An 18229-nucleotide genomic window follows, 5' to 3' on the forward strand; every position below is an offset into this window, starting at 1 on the left:
TTCTACCTTTTTCTTGCATGGTGGTTAGAAATGCAATTAATTTTTATACTTTGATTTTTGTATATAGCAGCTATTCCATAATAATTTATCTGTGAATTCTTTGGAGTTTTCTACATAAGACAGTTATCGTCTGCAAGGAATGATGGTTTTGTTTCTTCCTTTTCAATCTTACACCTTTTCTTCAACCTTTTTCTTGCCCCAGTGTTCTGCCTAGAATCTCCAGTGTAATGTCAAACCATTGTGATGATGGTAGGCACTTTTGCCATTGTTCAGTGTTAAACACAATGTTTTACTTCCTCACCATTAAGTATGATGTTTGCTGAAGTCTTTTTCTTAAATTTGTAGTTCCTTTCTCATCCTAGTTTGCTAAGAGCTTTTATTGTGAATGGATGTTGACTTTTATTAAGCATCTTTCTATATCTATTTATATAATCATATGATTTTCTCCTTTATTCTCCTGTGTGGTGAATTCCACTGGTTGATTTTTCTGATGTTAAACCAACCTTGCATTCCTGAGATAAACCCAACCTGGTCATTTAGTATTATCATTTTTAAACATGCCTATATTTGATTTACTAATATTTTGCATAGTGAATTTGCTTCTATTTTGTTATGTATTATATATATAACAAAATAGAATATATTATACACACACACACACACACACACACACATACATACATACACATGCATACACACACACGCCTGCCAGATCTCTGTGTCAAAATATTGTTAACCTCATAAAATGATTTGGAGTTTTTCCTCTTTCTATCCTACCTTTGTTTTTGGTGTTCTACAGTTTCACTGTCATATGTCTAGTTGTGGATATTTTCGTATTCATCTTATTTGATTTCATTAAGCTTCTTGAATCTATGGATTGCATCTTTCATCAGTTTGGGAAAATTTTTAGCCATTGTCATTTCGACTGTTGTCTCTCCTTTATTCTCTCTCTTTTCTGCTTCTGGAAGTCTGACAAGGCAGACTTCTATCATTTTCTGTCATTCTGTTCAATAATTCTCTGTTCCATTATGTCTAACCTCCGTTGAAGTCATTCACTGGAGATTTATTTTAATTTCAAATATCATTATTTTTAGTTTATGAAGTCCTATTTAGTTTTTTTTCAGGTGCTTTTTGAGCTAATTTTATAATCTCTTGCTCCTTACATATATTTAAGTTATTTAAATATGTTAAACACATTTATTTTATATTCTGTGTCTATGAATCCCAGTATATGAAATCTTCGGAAGTTTCACTCTGTTGCCTGTTGTTTCTCACCTGTTGCCCCCAGAACCATGTTTCTTTCTTTGTTTTGTAATTTTTGACTGTGTGGTTAGAATCATAAACTTTGTCTGTGGGAATTCCTTGAGACCTGGGTAGAAGCTGGTGTGTTTGCTTCTGCTCAGTGCCTGGGGGCATTACCAGCCAGACCTCTTCAGACTAAATTCTCAGCATGAAGGTTTCAAACCACCCAAGTAATCTGAAGGCTGAAAACCCACGTGAAGACAGATTTAGCATGATGGAGTCTCAGGGGAAGTTTTCTGTTTGCTGTTCACTCAGTGTCAAGGTCTGAGATAAACAATCAGCCTCGAGATCTGCCCAGAGGGTAACAGTGCTGCATGAGAAGGAAAGTAGGCTTATTTCTAGTTCATCCTCACACTAAGGGTGCAGCCTTAACTAGCTCAGCTTTGTTCAGGGGTGTCACCGAGAGTCCCTAACTTTGGTGGACCCTGACCTTTGTCTCCTTCTCCCTCTTCTCCACAAGGCCCTGAAAACCAAAGCTCTACTTCACCAGTTTTTAAAAATGCACTCAAGGCCAAAGCCAGCTTCACGCTCTGAATCACATTTTGTATCTCTACATTGACTGAGTTTTAGACTCAGAATTCTTACTATACTAGTCTTCTCAGGCTTCCATAACAAAATATAAGAGACTGGGTGGCTTTAACAAGGGACAATTATTTTCTCACAGTTATAGAGGATAGAAGTCTATGATCAAGATGCCAGCAAATTTGGTTTCTAGTGAGGACTCTTCCCAGCTCATAGACAGCCTCCTTCTCACTGTGTCCTCACGTGGCCTTTCCTTTGTGCACATTCAGAGAGAAACTTTCTGGTATCTCCTCCCCTCTTTTGAGGACACCAAACCCATTTGATTAAGGCCCCACCCTTATTACTTCATTTAACCCTAATCACCTTCCTAAAGGCCCCATCTCCAATTACCATCACATTCAGGGTTTGGATTTCAACATATGAATTTTAGGAGGATATAATTCAGTTCATAACACTTACTAACTTGTAAAAAGCTTTTTTTTTTCTTTTTAAATTTTACTCAACATTTTAAAATTGTTTGCTCATGAGTGCCTAGGACCATAATACTTGGAACACTGGAAACAGATTTCCTCTGCAAGGCATTTTACAAAGAAAGATTCATATTTTATCAAACCATTTGATGATGAACCTAGTCAATGGAGAAGGATGTTTCAGCCACATGAGGGTGGAAATGGAGGCTAAACCAGAAGGACCTACTACCATGAAGTTATTAAGTTGCTGACTAGAGGACTCTTTCTTGGGCATTGTTAAAAATGCTTATCTCTGTTTGCTTTTGAATCTGAAGTATAGGTAAGGCATGAGAATTTTCTGAGAAACAATTTGATTTGCCCTCAGAAGGCCTAGCCTTGGCTGGTGTGTGGAGGTCAATGGCCCCATATTGGTCACTACCCCACATGCCCTGCAGGAGGTCACTCCAACCTGGGTTCCTGAAGCCAGCCCCTCTGAAGGACACTCCCTCAGAGTCAAGTTGTTCAGAAGGGTGTTCTTAGCAGCTTCATGGGTTCTTACTGGGCTTCAGGTAGTGCTAGGGGAGCCCAGAAAGGCTGAAGGGAGTTCCTTACTGACACCACCCAGGAAGACAGCCAGGGAGCATACAATGCCGAAAGGAGGGTGTAAGAGTAGAAACTCGAAGTCTTAGACTGAAGACTCGGAGCTGTCTTCCTGCAAATAGAAGGGAAAATGCATAGTGTGTTCCTACCCCTGTTCACTGGCCCACAGGAGAGATACAAGTGTGTCCAAGGACTGCTTGTCTGGTCACTTTGGAAACATCTCCTTCAGCAAAAATCACAGCCTCTCCAAGTTCACAATAATTTTTATGAGATGAGCATTTATTCGTTCATTGACCACAATATGATCTCTGTCCTGTGCAGGAGCGTGCGCATATGAGAGAAGTCATGTAAGTAAATGTAAAGCCAGAGTTTGGATAGGTGCTAATGGAGATGAGGCTACAGTGCGATGGGAAAATCTAGGAAGGAGCCACTACCTGGAAGGTCAGGGAACTTTTCACAGAGGAGGTGACATTTGAACAGGGTCTTGAAGGATAAGTAGGCTTAGAAATCAGTATTTCAGAGTGGATACATGTGCAGAGGCACCAAGGTTTGGAACAGTCTCTTAGAACTGAAAATAATTCAACATGCCTATATCAAGATGAGGCTGGAAAGATTTAGATCATGGTGAACACACATGCTTGGTAGAAAGGCTTGAGTTTTATCCTGAAACGGATTTTTAAGGGTAGAAGTGTTAGGCTGTTGGTAATAACAATAATAGCTATCTCTTATTGTATGCCTGTCATGTGCCAAGAACTGAGCTAGGCCTTCTGTGTAAATGAATTTCTTTCATCCTCTTCATAGCACAATTAATTAGGTTTTAAAAAGACCCATTTGATGGATGAAAAAACTGAATCGTGGACAGGTTGAAGGTTAAGAAACTTACTCGTAGCACATAACCAGGAAACAAGTGGCAGCACTGAGATTTAAACCCAGTCTTCCTGGGTCTATTGCCCATGAACTTCAGCAGCTATGCTGTGCTACTGGATGGAACAAGGTCTCAGAATAGATGGGAGGGGTTGGGACTGGTAGCACTGGGATCAGCCTTGGGAAGGATGAGGGCCATTCTTCCTTCTGAACCAGAGCAATAGGAGGAAGGTCTGAATTTTTGAAAGATTACTCTGACATCAGTAGAGCTATTAGAGAGGGAAACTGGGGAGAGCGAGACGAGGTAGGAGGCTGAAGCAGTTACCCAAGTAAGAAATCTGCGGTCATCAACTAAGGCTTTGGAAACATGAAGTGGGGAGACAGATTTAAGAGGAATTTAGGGAATGGGATGGGACTTGATGGCTGACTGGGCGTGAGATGGAGGGAGAAGGAGAGGTCTCATTCAACATTGTGTCCCAAGTGACCACCATAGTGCCTGGTATATAGTAGGCACTCAGTAAACATTTATTCAATGAACAAATAGATGATGACTCAGTGTTTTCTGACGTGGACCAATCGGTGGCTTTAAAAGGAAATACAAGAAGAGGAACAAGCTTGGCAGCAATCAAGAGGGAAGCGTGTGCATTTGAAGTGCCTGCATTTCATCCAATGACATTTGGATACACAGGTTGGAGACTGCATAAATCTGGGTTCAAGAGAGAGATTTGGGGGTCATTTCATCAACACACAGTTGGGAACAGAAGCGTAAGGAATGGATAACCCTTCTTGGAGAGAGCAAAGAGAATGAAAAGACTTAGAATGGATCTGGGAACACAGTCCTTACAGATGAAGGAGATCCAGTGAAAGAAACAGAGAAGGAGCAGTCAACGTGGTAGGAGGGAAATCAAGCGGCAAAAGCAGGAAGAGTTTCCAACCAGGATGTGTCTAATAATGGCAACGCTGAGAAGCGTCTTGTTGGAAAAGGACTGGAAAGAGACTGTTGGCTTTGGTCTTGGAAGAAGACCTTGCAGTGGAGCTTTGGGGGACAGAAACAGCAGTGGGATGGGGAGTGAATGGATGGGGAGGGGGTGATGCTCAAGAGGCCAGACATGGAGACAGCCTTTTTGACTTAATTGTGAAGTGAGGGAAGGAGAAAGGGCACATGAGGGAGGTCGGGTGGACAGAAAGCTTTGGGCTACTTAGGGTGTTTGTTTAGGATATTGGGATTTTGAGCCCGTTTGTAGACTGTGGGCAAAACAAGCACAGAGAAAGAGAATGAAGATGTAGGAGAAAGAGGATGGTGAGTGAAGGATCTGGAGCGAGTGAGAGGCAAATTGGACTGAGAATGCAGGGGCTCCTTTCACAATGAGCAGGTGAAGAAAAATGCTGTCATGAGAAGGAGCTGAGCGTTTTGCCCGCAGGAGTGTAGAGTAGGTCTCCTTATAATCATGGAATGATTACACATCCCTAGTACCTGTATGTGTGTGGGCATGAGGACCCTTCCTGCCGTTTCATCCCCCTTGTAGGACCTCTCCTGGTTGAGCTTGAGAGGGAGCTGGGAATGTTTCAGTGACTACGGCCACCTCCAAGGGCAATTGGAAGGTCCAAACAAGGCCCAAAAATGGTCTGACATGGGAATGGCCGAGAACCTATGTCAAGATGCCAGCCTTGATTGAGCACCATGGGCTGTGCTGCCCTGCACTGTGGGAACAAGAACTGACAGTCTCATTGCAGAGGCAGGTGAAGGGCATGTCTCTCCTCGATAAACTAAGAATAAAACAATTAAAACCACCTTGGTCCATCCTCCTGGAAGCATCCTCCCAGAAGCTGGGAAGATTCAGGGAAAAGAGAAAAGGCAGCTCAGAGCACGTGATGCTGGCCTACTAGGTACACAGCTCTGCATTCTCCCTTTGATTGGGATGGTCTGGAGAAATGCGAGCTCCGCCTTGGCCAGATGGGCTATCTTAGTTTTTGTAGTCATTCTGCCCACAATAACATTTCCCAAATTTGGTCAATCATCAGAAATACCTGGAGAAAGTTTAAAGACACAAATTCCAAAGCTCCTTCCTCAAAGATCTGATTCAGTGGGTCTGAGATGGGAACCTGGAACCTACATTTTTAAAGAGCATCCTGGTGGTTCTGACCAACCTGGTGTATGTGATAAATAACAACTCCCTTCCCTCCCAGCAAAGCACACAAGGCCCTCCTGCCCACCTCCCCTCAGGCAACCCTGGCTTCAGCCACACTGAACTCCTGGTTCAGACACAGCTGGCCCTTTAAGAACTCCGTTCAGCACATCCTATCCCAGTGTGCCTTCCCTTCTCCTCCAGGCAAATCCCTACCCATCTTTGAGACACAGTTCAGATCCCTGCTCTTCAGAGAAGCCTTCCTAACTCCACCAGGTCTTAGTCCTGCCTCTGTTCCTCCAGCACTTCATCAGCCCCTTCCATTTGCATGCATGTTACATTGCACTGTGTTGGGAATCTCTTTCCTCCATAGCTCATGAGAGCCCCCAAAGCAGGAGCGGCATGTTGTTTATCTCTCCTGCAGTTAGCACAGTGCCCGGCACAGAGGAGGAGCTCAGCAGATGTTTGAATACGTTAACAACTGACGGAAGAGACCTATCTCTGGGTCAGGTAGCTCCTCAGGTATGGCCCCGCCCAAGCTGGGCCCCAGAGCCTCCTCCTATTAGGACCTTTCAGCTCAGCCTCAGGAAGGATGTGGCTGATGAAATTTCCGTGGTCAGGACTGAAACCCAGACCTGAGTCGGTGCCCCCTACTGGCGCCCATCGGCCTTTCCTTCACAGCTTCTCAGTATGAACTCAAGACATAAGAGTCAATTTGCATATGATCTTCGCTGGATTTGATCAAGACCGTTAATCCACCTGTGCTAGAAAAGAAGTAAAAGGCAGGCAGGAGAGAAAGAGAGATACGGGAGGGAGAGGGATGAGGATGCAAAGGAGAAGGAGGGGGCCTGGAAGGGAGAGGGAGAGGAAAGCGCATTTTATGAACTTCAAAGCCAAAGATAACAGCGTTTTGATTATTCACTCCTTGGGGATTATCAGTGTCACTCTTCCCTTTGTAGATCTGAAGAACAGAGAAATAACTGTCCAGTCAGCAATGACTCTCTCGTGCAAATGTCAGGAACCCATGTGTTGGCCCTTCTGTTCACTCACTTATTCATTGAGCAAACATTCACTCTTACACTCTCTGTGCTGCGCCCCGCGCAGGTGCTGGCTGGTGATGAGAGAGGTTTTCCCTAAATTCCCCCACAGCTCATTCCTCACGACTGGGCGGCTCTAGAGGGACCCTTCCATGGCCTCCTCCAGTCCTGACCCTGATCCCTTTCCTTTTTACAGTTGTTTTCAGTTCCCGGTGTATTTTGGCATTCCTCTTCCCCTGGAGCTGGCCGTGGCCTGTTCCCACACACCCTCCTCTCTTCGTGAAGACAAAGCCTGCTCCCTCCTCCAGCCGGGATTTTGTGCCCCTCGCATTTGCCCCATCCCCGTGTTCCTCTGATTTCAGAACTCATCACACCGCGCTGTGTTTCGCATATACCCGTGTGTCTCCCCTTTAGACTGTGAGGCCTCAGGGCATTGGCCATGTTTGTCTTCCTCTATTGCCTCTCCAGAGCCCAGCACCTGGCAAGGACGTATTGACTGTTGAGTGAATAATTGAATGAATGAATCCATCAACCAATGAGTGAATGAATGGATGAAGGGCTTACTGCTCTCAGAGCCAGCAAAGTTAAACCTGAGGTAGTGACCAAAGTTCCAGAACCTCTGAAAGTTCTCGGTCTCTGCCCCTGGGCTTTCTTTCCCAACCTCCTCGAAAACCTCCCTTAAAGGGGCTGGGGCTTCCCTGGTGGCGCAGTGGTTGAGAGTCCGCCTGCCGATGCAGGGGACACGGGTTCGTGCCCCGGTCCAGGAAGATCCCACATGCCGCGGAGCGGCTGGGCCCGTGAGCCATGGCCGCTGAGCCTGCGCGTCCGGAGCCTGTGCTCCGCAACGGGAGAGGCCACAACAGTGAGAGGCCCGCGTAAAACAAAACAAAAAACAAAACAAACAAACAAACAAAAAAAAAGGTGCTGGAGGCCTCTCTGCTTGAGCTCCTGAGGGTTCAGAGCAGCCCTTCCACCAGACTCCCCTCCGCCCCACCCCAAGAGCCAGTTCTCCAGCCCTGCCCTGGGCCCTCAGCAAGACCCAGGCAGGAGTCACCATGCAGGCCGTGCCCAGGGAAAGGGAGTTCCCTTCCTTTCATGGAGCTAATAGGCTGTTCGAAGCCTTAGTATCCTGAGGCAGGAGGGGTTGGGGGAAGCCAAGGTCAGCCCTCAGGAGCTCAGAGAAGCGCTCTGAGGAGGAATAGGGAAGCAGGCCTGGAGCCGAGGGTTGTGGAGGGAGCTCTGACTCACTGGGAAGGGGCAGGGGCAGGCCATGGAAAGCCTAGGGTTTCCATGCCAAGAAGCGGAACTTTCTCCTGAGGCTCAAGAGTTGATAAACTTTTCTGTGGTGATGAAAGCCTTTCTTCAGAACCCATAGTCATTAGGTTCTGATTGGCTGTGAGTTGCAGAAAACTCCTCCACAGAAGCTTAAACGAAACACTGATTATTTTCTCCATAACCCAAAGGTCCAGAAGTGAAGACTCCAGGGCTGGTTTAGTAGTTTTCTCAGTGTCTTGAGCCCCTCTGCGATGCTTTGCTTGTGGCTCTTGTCCTCATGATCACAAGAAGGCTGCTTCACCTCTGTCCTCACATTTGTATTCCAGGAAAGCAAGGAGAAAGGTGGGAAAATGCCCCGAGGACTCCTCAGCTCATGTCTCATTGCCCAGAATCCTGTCACTTCACTATCCTTAGCTCTGAGGTTACCCACGTATATTGCCACACTCCAAGCAAAGCCAGCATTCTATTAAGATGCGTAAATGGTGGGAGGAGCATTGAGTGAACCACTATGTCTGTCACAGAGTCCCAATCATGAACTAGATCAAAAGGAGCTGCTTTGGTTGGAGCAAGGCCCTGCCCACTCTGGCTCTTTTCCCACCTTTATTTGTGCCCCCTTAGTACCTGTGTAGAACCCCGGGGTGCCTGGGAACTCAATTTGAAAACCATTGCTCTAGGCCAGAGGTCAGCAAACTTTCTGTAAAGAGCCAGACCATAAATATTTTAAGCTTTGAGGACCATGTGAGGTTTTTGTTGCACATTCTTCTTTGTAGTGGTTTATGTGTTTTTTAACCCTCTAAAAAAGTAAGAACACTTCTTAACTCAAGGGGCCAAACAAAAATAGCCTACGGGCCTGATTTGGCCCAAGGACCATAGTTATCCAACCCCAGCTCTAAGGGGTCGTGGGGCACAGAGTTTTTGGTACAGAGTGAAGGATGGGCAGCAGAGGCCAGAGCCCAGGTAGGAGGCAGTTATAGAAATGCAGTCACTGGACAAAACAATCTCAGTCTAGATCTCTTGGGACTCCAGCTTCCCAAAATACGCCTGAGAGCTGTCAGATCCTCTGGAGCCTCACTGAGACCTTGGGCACAGGCTGGCAGGACTGGGATCCCTGTCCTTCGGCTGGTCCTGGACGGTGCTCAGGAAGCAAGGAACGTCCTCTGGGCCCAGGGTGGGCACCCTCCAGGGTCCCACTCCCATTGCCCACAATTCTCCGGAAAGGCAGCTGTGTGCTGAGGGGCACAGTCTCCAGGATTTCCTCCCCCCCCCCCCCCGTTCTCTGCAATGAACACAGACTCAGGCTCCCCTAAGCCCTCGTCCCACTGCTGGGCCCCGGACCAGCCTCCTGGCAGGTCTCTCTGCCTCCAGCCCTCCCTCCATGCCGAGTTATAGCTTCCCCCCCATCTTCACCCTCAAATCCAGACTGCTTGCTCTGGCCTGCCAGACAAAATGCAGACTCAGCCATGCTGCTCTCCCCTCCCCGCTGACCCCTCGGCTGCCCTCCTGGCTCCTTGTTTCCCTGTTCACTGCTCAGAGCATCTCCGGGACGGAGCCCACACCCTCCTCCATCCTGCAGGTCCCTGCACACCCACCTCCTCCATGCGGCCGCCTTTCACCTCTCCCTCCTTTGCCATCCTCCAATACTCACCGTCTGCACCGTGCACTTGGCATTTAGGTTCTGCTGTAGATTGTAGGACGAGTGAGATAACTTGTGGGAAGCAGCTAGCTCGGTGCTTGGCACAAGGCAGGTGCTCAGTAATTATGTCCTAGTGCAGGGTTTGTTTATTCATTTACCTAATGGGTGCAAATTGGGGGTCTGAGCTGTATATACACGTGCCTCTTAATCATGCCTGTTTCAAGTGCGGCCACTCTCCTGCCTTAGAAAGACACCTTGCCAGCTTGATTCACCTGCATGTTAGTTAATGAACCATTACAGGATCCTGTCTTTAAAGAAAGGCCAAAGAGAAGAGCGAAAAATAAATGAAAGCACCAGTACACTGTGCACTGGGGGCCCATCCCAAAGCTTCAGCGTTGTATGTTGTGCTATCTGCCTGGTGTAGTTAGCTCCCATGTTAGGGTCAGACACTCTAAAATGCAGCTCACGTCAACGGTGCTCTGCTCAGTGATGTGAATCACTTTATGGCTCTGGTTCTGGCCTTCAAAGCAATGTTTTCCCATCATAGACATAGTAATCACGTGCTCTGTCTTTTGGCGGTGGCTTCGTGAATGGGGGCTGGCTGGAAGGGGGTGACGGTGGTGAGAATGTACAGGCAGGACCCTGACTCCCTGCAGAGGCCAGGCCCCTCGGTCTGCAGAAGGCACAACTGGCCTTGGAGTATTTTATGAGCAAGTGTTAGCTGAGCTGCTGGGATACAGAAAAAGAGCTTAGGGAAGACTGAGAGCATAAGTCGTGGTCCCTACCTTGTGGACCGGAGACCTCCCTGGGATGCTGTGAGGCAGTCGAGCACAGTGGTAAGGGCCTGGCCTCTGGCTGCCTGATGAGTCCCAGTTCTACCACTTAGCTGTGTGATCTTAGGCGAGTCGCCTAATGTCTCTGTGCCTGGGCTTTCCCATTTGTAAAATGGAGGTATTCATAGTGGCTGTTGTGAGTCTTATATGAGTCGATATATGTAAAGCGCTCAGAACAGAGTCGAGTACATTATAGATGTCAGCTCTTGTAGTGACAGAATCTCTCAAGAGAAGATCAAAGGGAAGATCAAAAACTGGGATTAAGTGTCTCAAAGAATCTCCTAGACCAGAGGTCGGCAAACTACCACCTTTGGGCCAAATCCAGTTCATTGTTTTCGTAAACTAAGTTTTATTGGAACACAGCCATGCCCATTCGTATACATATCAATGTACATGGATTATGGCTACATGGATGTGTGAAGCTGTGGCTGCATTCATGCTACAGCAGCAAAGGCGGGTCATTGCAACAGACATCACATGGGATGCACAGGGGCAAATATTTACCACCTGGCCCTTTACAGGAATAGTCTGCCGACCTTTGTTCTTGATGATAGCTCCTGTGAGGGGTCCAGGAGCCTGGCGATAAGTCCATGCTGGGGAGTCAGGAAACGTTTGGAAAGCGTTCTCCCATTCAGCATTGTCTGAGCCCGTGGCATGTGCCTGGCACACCGACAGGTGCTGGTGGTTCAGAGGCCATGAGACCTGGCCCCTGCCTTCCAGGAAGTTCATGGTGTAGTGGAAGACCAGGTAAACAGATCAGTCGCAGTACAGCAGGTAAGTCCTGACACGGAGAGGCGAGGAAGGGCAATCAGGGAGCACTTGGACAAGAGCTCAAGGATGCGGAGACGTTGCTAGGGAAACTGCGGGCGGGGGAGGGGACTGTGCAAACCAGGGTCGTGAATGGGCCAATGTGAGGGGAGACCACACAGGTCCTGTGGTGGGAGGGCGGAGGGGAGCAGGTGCCGGGGGCCCCTCCTTGCGTACTGGGCTGGGAGAGGCGACATCGTTCTGTAGGGCAGGACTGGGGAGGGTAAGAGATGGGAGGGCGATTCCAGCCTGAGCAGATGGTGGTGATGGGTCATCAGGGAACATGGAGGCGAGCTTGCCTGCGCGGCGGGAAAACCAGAGGGGCTAAGGCTTCCCCACTCGCTGTAGGTTGCTCACTGTAGTATGTGTCTATGTAGCCAACAAGGATTTTTATCAGTAGGGTCTAGTATTTTTGTCAAAACTATCTGAGAGCCCCAAGCAGGAATGCTTTCCTCACTCTACTTGCATACCACCGGCGATGGGCTGCTCACTACCTCTGAATGCAGTCCTTTTCATTGTCGGACCGTTCTGACAGTCACAGAGTTGGGTCTCAGTGCCTTGTCATCTCCACCTTTGCCCTTGGAGCCAGCCAGGGTTACCGCTGCTCCTGCCTCTGCCCCTGAGTCTCTCTTCTCCAAGGTCAGTACCCCCAGTTCCTCCATCCCCTGTTTTCTAATAGGCCCCAACTGCTGCCTGCTAAGGGCCCACAACCTCCCTCACCCACACTGTTGCACAGCCCAGACATCGGTCTGTTTTCCACCAGCCCTCAACGCTATTGCTCCTAAAACAAAACTCTCGTGCTGTACATTTACTTACAACTCTTCCATGATTCCCCCTTGTCTTTAGGACAAAGCCTAAATCCTTAGCATGACAGACAGCCCTTCCTAACCTGGCTCCTCCCACTTCTCTGGCGTCACCACCCTCTGCTTCCCTCTCAATCATACAACTCTAGATTGACTCACCCCACCGCTCTGCCCCAGCACCTGCTTCTCCCTCTGCCTGGATCACTTTCCTTTCCTTCTCCATTTATCGGACCCCACTCCATCTCCCAAACTCAGCCGGGGCTTCATTTCCTCCAGGAAGCCTCTTCCAGCCTCCTTCCAGCCAATGGCACCCGTCCTCCCTGTCCTGTCTGTCCACGCTCACGGCTTCTCTCCGTGAGTCCCGTGCCCAGGCCGAGGGCACTGCACAGGCGGTACGGGGCTCAGCCACAAGTGCAGCGGTAGTTTCCTTCCGAGGCACCTGAAGGCACCCTGGGGTGAGGCCCTGCTGGGCTGCTTGGTTTGGACAGAGGAAGCCTGCACCACTAGGAAAAACTATCCATGGGAATTCTCTACTCCCTGAGTGGCAGAATAGAAAACAAAGAAGCACTTGCAGCCTCCCTACTGGGAGACTGAAGATCTTTATCAGATTGAAACCAGCCCGAAACAGGCAAAAAGAGGCCCAGACGAGATGTTAGGGGAGGGGACTCTGTGTGTTCTGTCTTCACAAACGGCACTGTCACCCACCACCCAATTGCCCAAGCCGGGAAGCTGCAGGTCTTCCCAGACTCCCTCTCTCCCTCAGTCCCCATATCCATCCAGTCACAAAGCCCTAAAGACTGCAGGACCGTCCCTCTCTTGCGTCTCCACTGTGTGGCCCTCTTGCATCGCTCACCTAACTGCCACTGAAGCCTCCAATCAGCCCCACCAGCTCTGGCCTCTCTCCTGCCATGTCAGTTTCCACACGAGCAGCCAGACCCATGTTCTTCTCCAACACCTAACTGTCCCCGTCACCCACTGTTTAAAACTCTCCTGCCGCTCCTCCCTCAGGATAAAGCCCAGCTCTTCGGGGCAGGGGAGGCTATGAGGCCCTTTGGACCTCGCTCCAGGCAGATGTCTCAAGTTCTGGACCTCCTGGAGCCACCACCTTGCACAGAAGGCCCAACCACATTGTCCCCCAGAATGAGTCAGCTGACGGCTATGCTCAGTTTGTGGACCTGCATTGATAGACACTGACCACTCCAGAATGTTCCATCTCTGCCACAGCTCGGGCCTTGTACACTAGACCCCTGCCTCTCCCGTCATCCCCTTCTGACCCCGACAGTCTTCCAGAGCCTTCAGAACTCTCAGACCAGCCCCCACCCCACCCCCGCCAATCACAAGCAACCTCCCCGCCTCCCCCCACTGTAGGCTAGCGTCTGTCACCTGGGGTTCTGGTTATCAGTTTACTGTTCTGTCTCCCCGCTCACCCAGGGCAGGGACAGTGCCATGCTCACCATTGAAACCCTACCTCCTAGGCTGGCACGTGGTGTGAATGCTTAGTGAATATTTGCAGCAGGCAGGGTGAAAACAAGATAAAAGAATCTTGTCGAAAGCCCTTTCCTGGAACATTCATTTATTCGACAAATAAACAAACAAAGTGGATGGAGAAAAGCAGGCAGAGGAGAGGCTGAGGGAAGTGTCTGCAGGTCCCTGAGGACCGCATACCTCAGAGTCCACATGTGGCCTGAAAATCTGCCTCCAGTTCCGCGAGGATTTCTGTGCATTAAAGCATGAAGGAAGAGTCTCATCCTCTCACAGCTGGCCAGATGTGCCTGGTGTTGCCATGACAGCCTCCAGAATTGGCCAGATGTACCATGATCGTCTTTGGAAAACGTCAGGGGACCCCAGAGACTGTATGGCCCTAGAGAGAAAAAGCTGACACTCAAAAAGGTGGCATGGAAACACTCAGTTTGGATTGAGGGCTGTGTGAGGTGGTGTCGCGGGCGCTCTGGGCATGGCGACGTGAAGATCCTTCCTGTCTTCAAGGCTGTGGGAGTCTCTCCCAGCAGCCCCTGCCCTCTCCCTAACCCCTGCTCCCTCCCTAGGTGATCAAGCTGGCCTTCGAGGAGTTTGACCTGGAGAGGGGTTACGACACCCTGACGGTCGGGGACGGCGGTCAGGACGGAGACCAGAAGACGGTTCTCTACATGTGAGTGAAGCGGAGCACGTGGTGGGCAGGGCAGGAGCTCGGGTACCTTGGCTGGGGGCGGGGGATGGGCTTGTCGAGTCCTGCTTGGTCCCCCTGACCCTACCCCCCGCCACCATGCTGTGACAAGGAAAGGTGTCCTGCAGCACTGTCTCAGCAACAATCCTTCCGTCTCCCTCTGCTCCTACCAAGGAAAACAGAGCACTGGGCCGGAGTCTCGCTAGGAAGTGACAGGGAAAGTATACAGAAGGAACAGCCTCTCAGGGAGCAGGGGGAGTAGAGGTTTGCTGCGTGCGCCTGGAGCATTCCACTGGACTGCCTGCGTCTGTGCAGACTCTGCTTCTGCCCCCAGGAGTTTTTCCTCAAGGCCACGTACATGTGTGGTGGTCTAGCTTCAGACAGAGACAATGGAAGTGTTTTGCTCATTTCCCTCCATGCTCATAACTGTCTGGGAAAAGGATGGTTTCAGGGAATTGGGACCACATTTTCTGAGGCCAGAAGGGCTGGTTTGACATGATCTAGTCACGGGAGAGGATGATGTCGGGCTGTCCTGGGCTCCATTACACTGGGTCTCGGCTCCTGGGGGCCATTTGGCTCCTCCTTCACCCACCATGATTAACCTGACACGAAAGCAGAAGAATGCTCCTGTTCAGGGTGTGTGGCCCAGCGTTAGAGAGATAGACAGTCCTGACCTCATCCACCTCCCCTACCAAGAAGGAGGGGAGAGTTCACATATGTTGGGCACCTACTATGTGCCCAGGCACTGTGATGGGAACTTTCACATCAGTTATCTCATTTAATTCCCACAGCAGCCCTGTGAGGAAGGTGCTATTATACCCATTTAACAGGTGGGAAAACTGAGGCCCAAAGGGTACAAAGATGGTTGGTGGCAGAACCAGCACTTGAATTCATGTCTTTTGATTTCCATCAAGGACAGCATCCCATGCCACACCCCCTCCCAACCACACTAACACCCTCTGGTCTTAATGCTAAATAAAAAAGGGCCATTCTGTAATAGCTGGCTCGTCCAGGAGCTGTTCTGTTCTGAGTGCTTCTCATACCTTCCTCACATCTACCTGGAATATCCTATTAGGGCAGTTGAATAACATTCCCTACCATGTCAGGTGACATGGCTGGGACTTGGGATCTCTCAAGAGAAAGGAGTGGAATGTCAGCCTGAAGGGCATCCTCCCTGCTGCCTACTCTCCACTGTATTAATCGGGGTTCTCCAAAGAAACAACCAATAGGATGTGTATATAAAAGAAGGGATTTACGATAAGGAATCATTTTGTGTGGTAATGGGGACTGACAAGTCCCAAGATCCACAGGCTGAGTCAGCAAGCTGGGGACCCAGGAGAGCTGATGATGTAGTTCTAGAGCAAAGGCCAGCAGGCTCAAGACCCAGAAAGAGCTGACGTTCAGTTCAAGTTCAGGGTGGGAAAAAAGCACTGCCCTAGCTGGAAGTCAGGCAGGCGGGAAGAATTCTCTTTTACTTGGGAGAGAGTCAGCCTTTTTGTTCTATTCAGTCCTTCAACTGATTGGATGAGACCCACCTTCATTGGGGAGGGCAATCTGTTTTACTCAGTCTTCCAATTTAAATGTTAATCTCATCCAGAAACACCCTCACAGAAACACCCAGAATTATGCTCGGTCAGACATCAGGGCACTTTGTGGCCCAATCAGGTTGACACATGAATTACCCATCATACTCAACCCCTCCCTTCCTCTCTGTGCATCCCCATCACTCACCTGCCCTGGCATGCTGACCTGTGTGGTACATCAGCTCGATGTGTCCAAGAGGCCAGGATCCCGCTCTGTCTCCCCCATGACCCCATTGTGCTCTGTCATAGAGAGAACCGCAGAACAGCAGAGCTGAAAAGACTCTGGGGGATCATACATTTCAACCCCTCATTTATATGGAGTGAAAAAGCTCAGAGAGGCTCGACCATTTGCTCAAGGTCTCACAGCAAATGAATGGCAGATCCAGGGCTTGTACCCAGGTCTCTGGACCAGTCTAGTTTGAGTGAGATCCCAACAAGTTCTGTAGCGGCCCAGGGGCTCTCCCACCACCCTCAGATCTCTTCAGGCCAACATCAATTTCAAAACTTCAGGGAAACACATGCAGAATCCTTGGGCTCCTTAGTTGTCATAATTGGGTCACACAGAGGAAGAGCAGAGGCCTTGGTCTTCACCCTTGCTCACCACCACCCTGGAGTCCATCCTTACTCATTACAGAATGTCAGAGCCCCCAGCCTAGGGATGTCACACGCACCAGGCTGCCGTATCCCAGGTGGTCTCTCCCCACTCCACCGGCACAGTGCTCACAGAGTACTGATCCCCTCTCTGCAGCCAACTCAACAGCCCTCCTCAAGCTTTGAGACCCCAGGGTAGAGCAGAGATTAGGGTCCGTTAATCCCACCACCCCCTCACAACCCCCCACACCCCATCTGTGCTGACAGTTTGTCTGGTCCCAGCAGAAAAAGGAAGCCAGGTTTCTTCTAGGAGCCCCAGGCTGTGCCGTGGACTCTGACTCTGCCACTCCAGCAGGCTGACCTTGGGAAAGCCACTGCCCATTTTGCACCTCTGTCTTCTCATCTGTACAGTGGGGATAACACAACCTCTACCTCACTGGGCTACTGGGGACATTAAATAAGATCATGAAAGGGACATGGTCTGACTTGGGTAGGTGCCTGGTAAATGTGAGTTGAATCAGAATCCTCTCCATGCCTAAACTCTCTTCTTCAGAAAGAGCGTTGCCCAGGGTTGGGGCTGCGCTTTAAGCCTCACTTCTCATGCTGGAGTGGAAAGAGGTGCCTCATTAAAAGGACTGGCTGGGTTCCGACTGGGGAAATGGGTTTCTGTCTGTGTCTTTTCTGCAATACAGTTCACACGAAAGACAGGAGGTTGCAGGGGTGTAGACACCCCCTTGATTAGACCTGGCTCCAGCCATCCCTCCCCTGTGCAAGTGAGGACACAGACCTCTCTTCCAAGCCCTGGAGTCTGGGCAGGGGAGTCGTGGCTGAGATGCAAGCTCTGCCTGTGGCCGGAGGGGAAGTGGTCCTGAGTCTCCCAGCACGTGAGCACGTGCTGCCGGGCTCAGTGCCAGAAACACTGTGGGGCTCAGTACCTGCCCGAGTGGGCCTGGCACCTAGATATTCCTTTAGATGTCATCAGTCACACCGTCATTCTCTTGGGGTGCCACAGTGGGGTGCACGCCTCTGAATCTCTCTCTCCTGACAGCCTGACAGGTACGTCGGTCCCAGATCTCATTGTCAGCACCAACCATCAAATGTGGCTCCTCTTCCAGACCGACAGCAGTGGCAGCTCCCTGGGCTTCAAGGCTTCTTACGAAGGTAACTGCTGTTGGGGAGCCAATGAGTCAGACGCTTGGGGTGTGGTTTGGAGTCAACAAGCCCTGGGTTCGAATCCCAGCTCCGCCCTGCACTAGCTTCCTCTCCTTAGGCATGTTATTCAGCTTCTCTGAGTCCCAGCCTCCTTCTTTGTCCAGTGGGTCTCCTGGGCTGTTTTGAGGGTTACCTGGGATCAGTCACACACATCAGTTCCATCCTGGGTTCATACTTGGCTTATGTAGACCTTTGAAAAGCCCCATAAACTTTCTGAACCTTGCTTATTTTATAAAATCTTTAGACTGGAGACAGTAGCTTCCCAAGCTACCCTATTTGGGTGTCATAGTGATGAGTGACTATGTGCACAGGGCTAGGGACAGACACACACCGTTGGTGACCTGAGGAGGGTACAGACGCGGGTGACCTGCATCTCTTGGTGGGAACAGGCATTAAGGGAACGGCAAAGTCTGGGGTCCAAGAGATAC

This window comes from Delphinapterus leucas, chromosome 1 (genome assembly GCF_059928025.1).
Source record: "Delphinapterus leucas isolate spDelLeu-1000000601 "Yukka" chromosome 1, BTC_Dleu_Yukka2, whole genome shotgun sequence".
NCBI classification, from domain to species: Eukaryota; Metazoa; Chordata; class Mammalia; order Artiodactyla; family Monodontidae; genus Delphinapterus; species Delphinapterus leucas.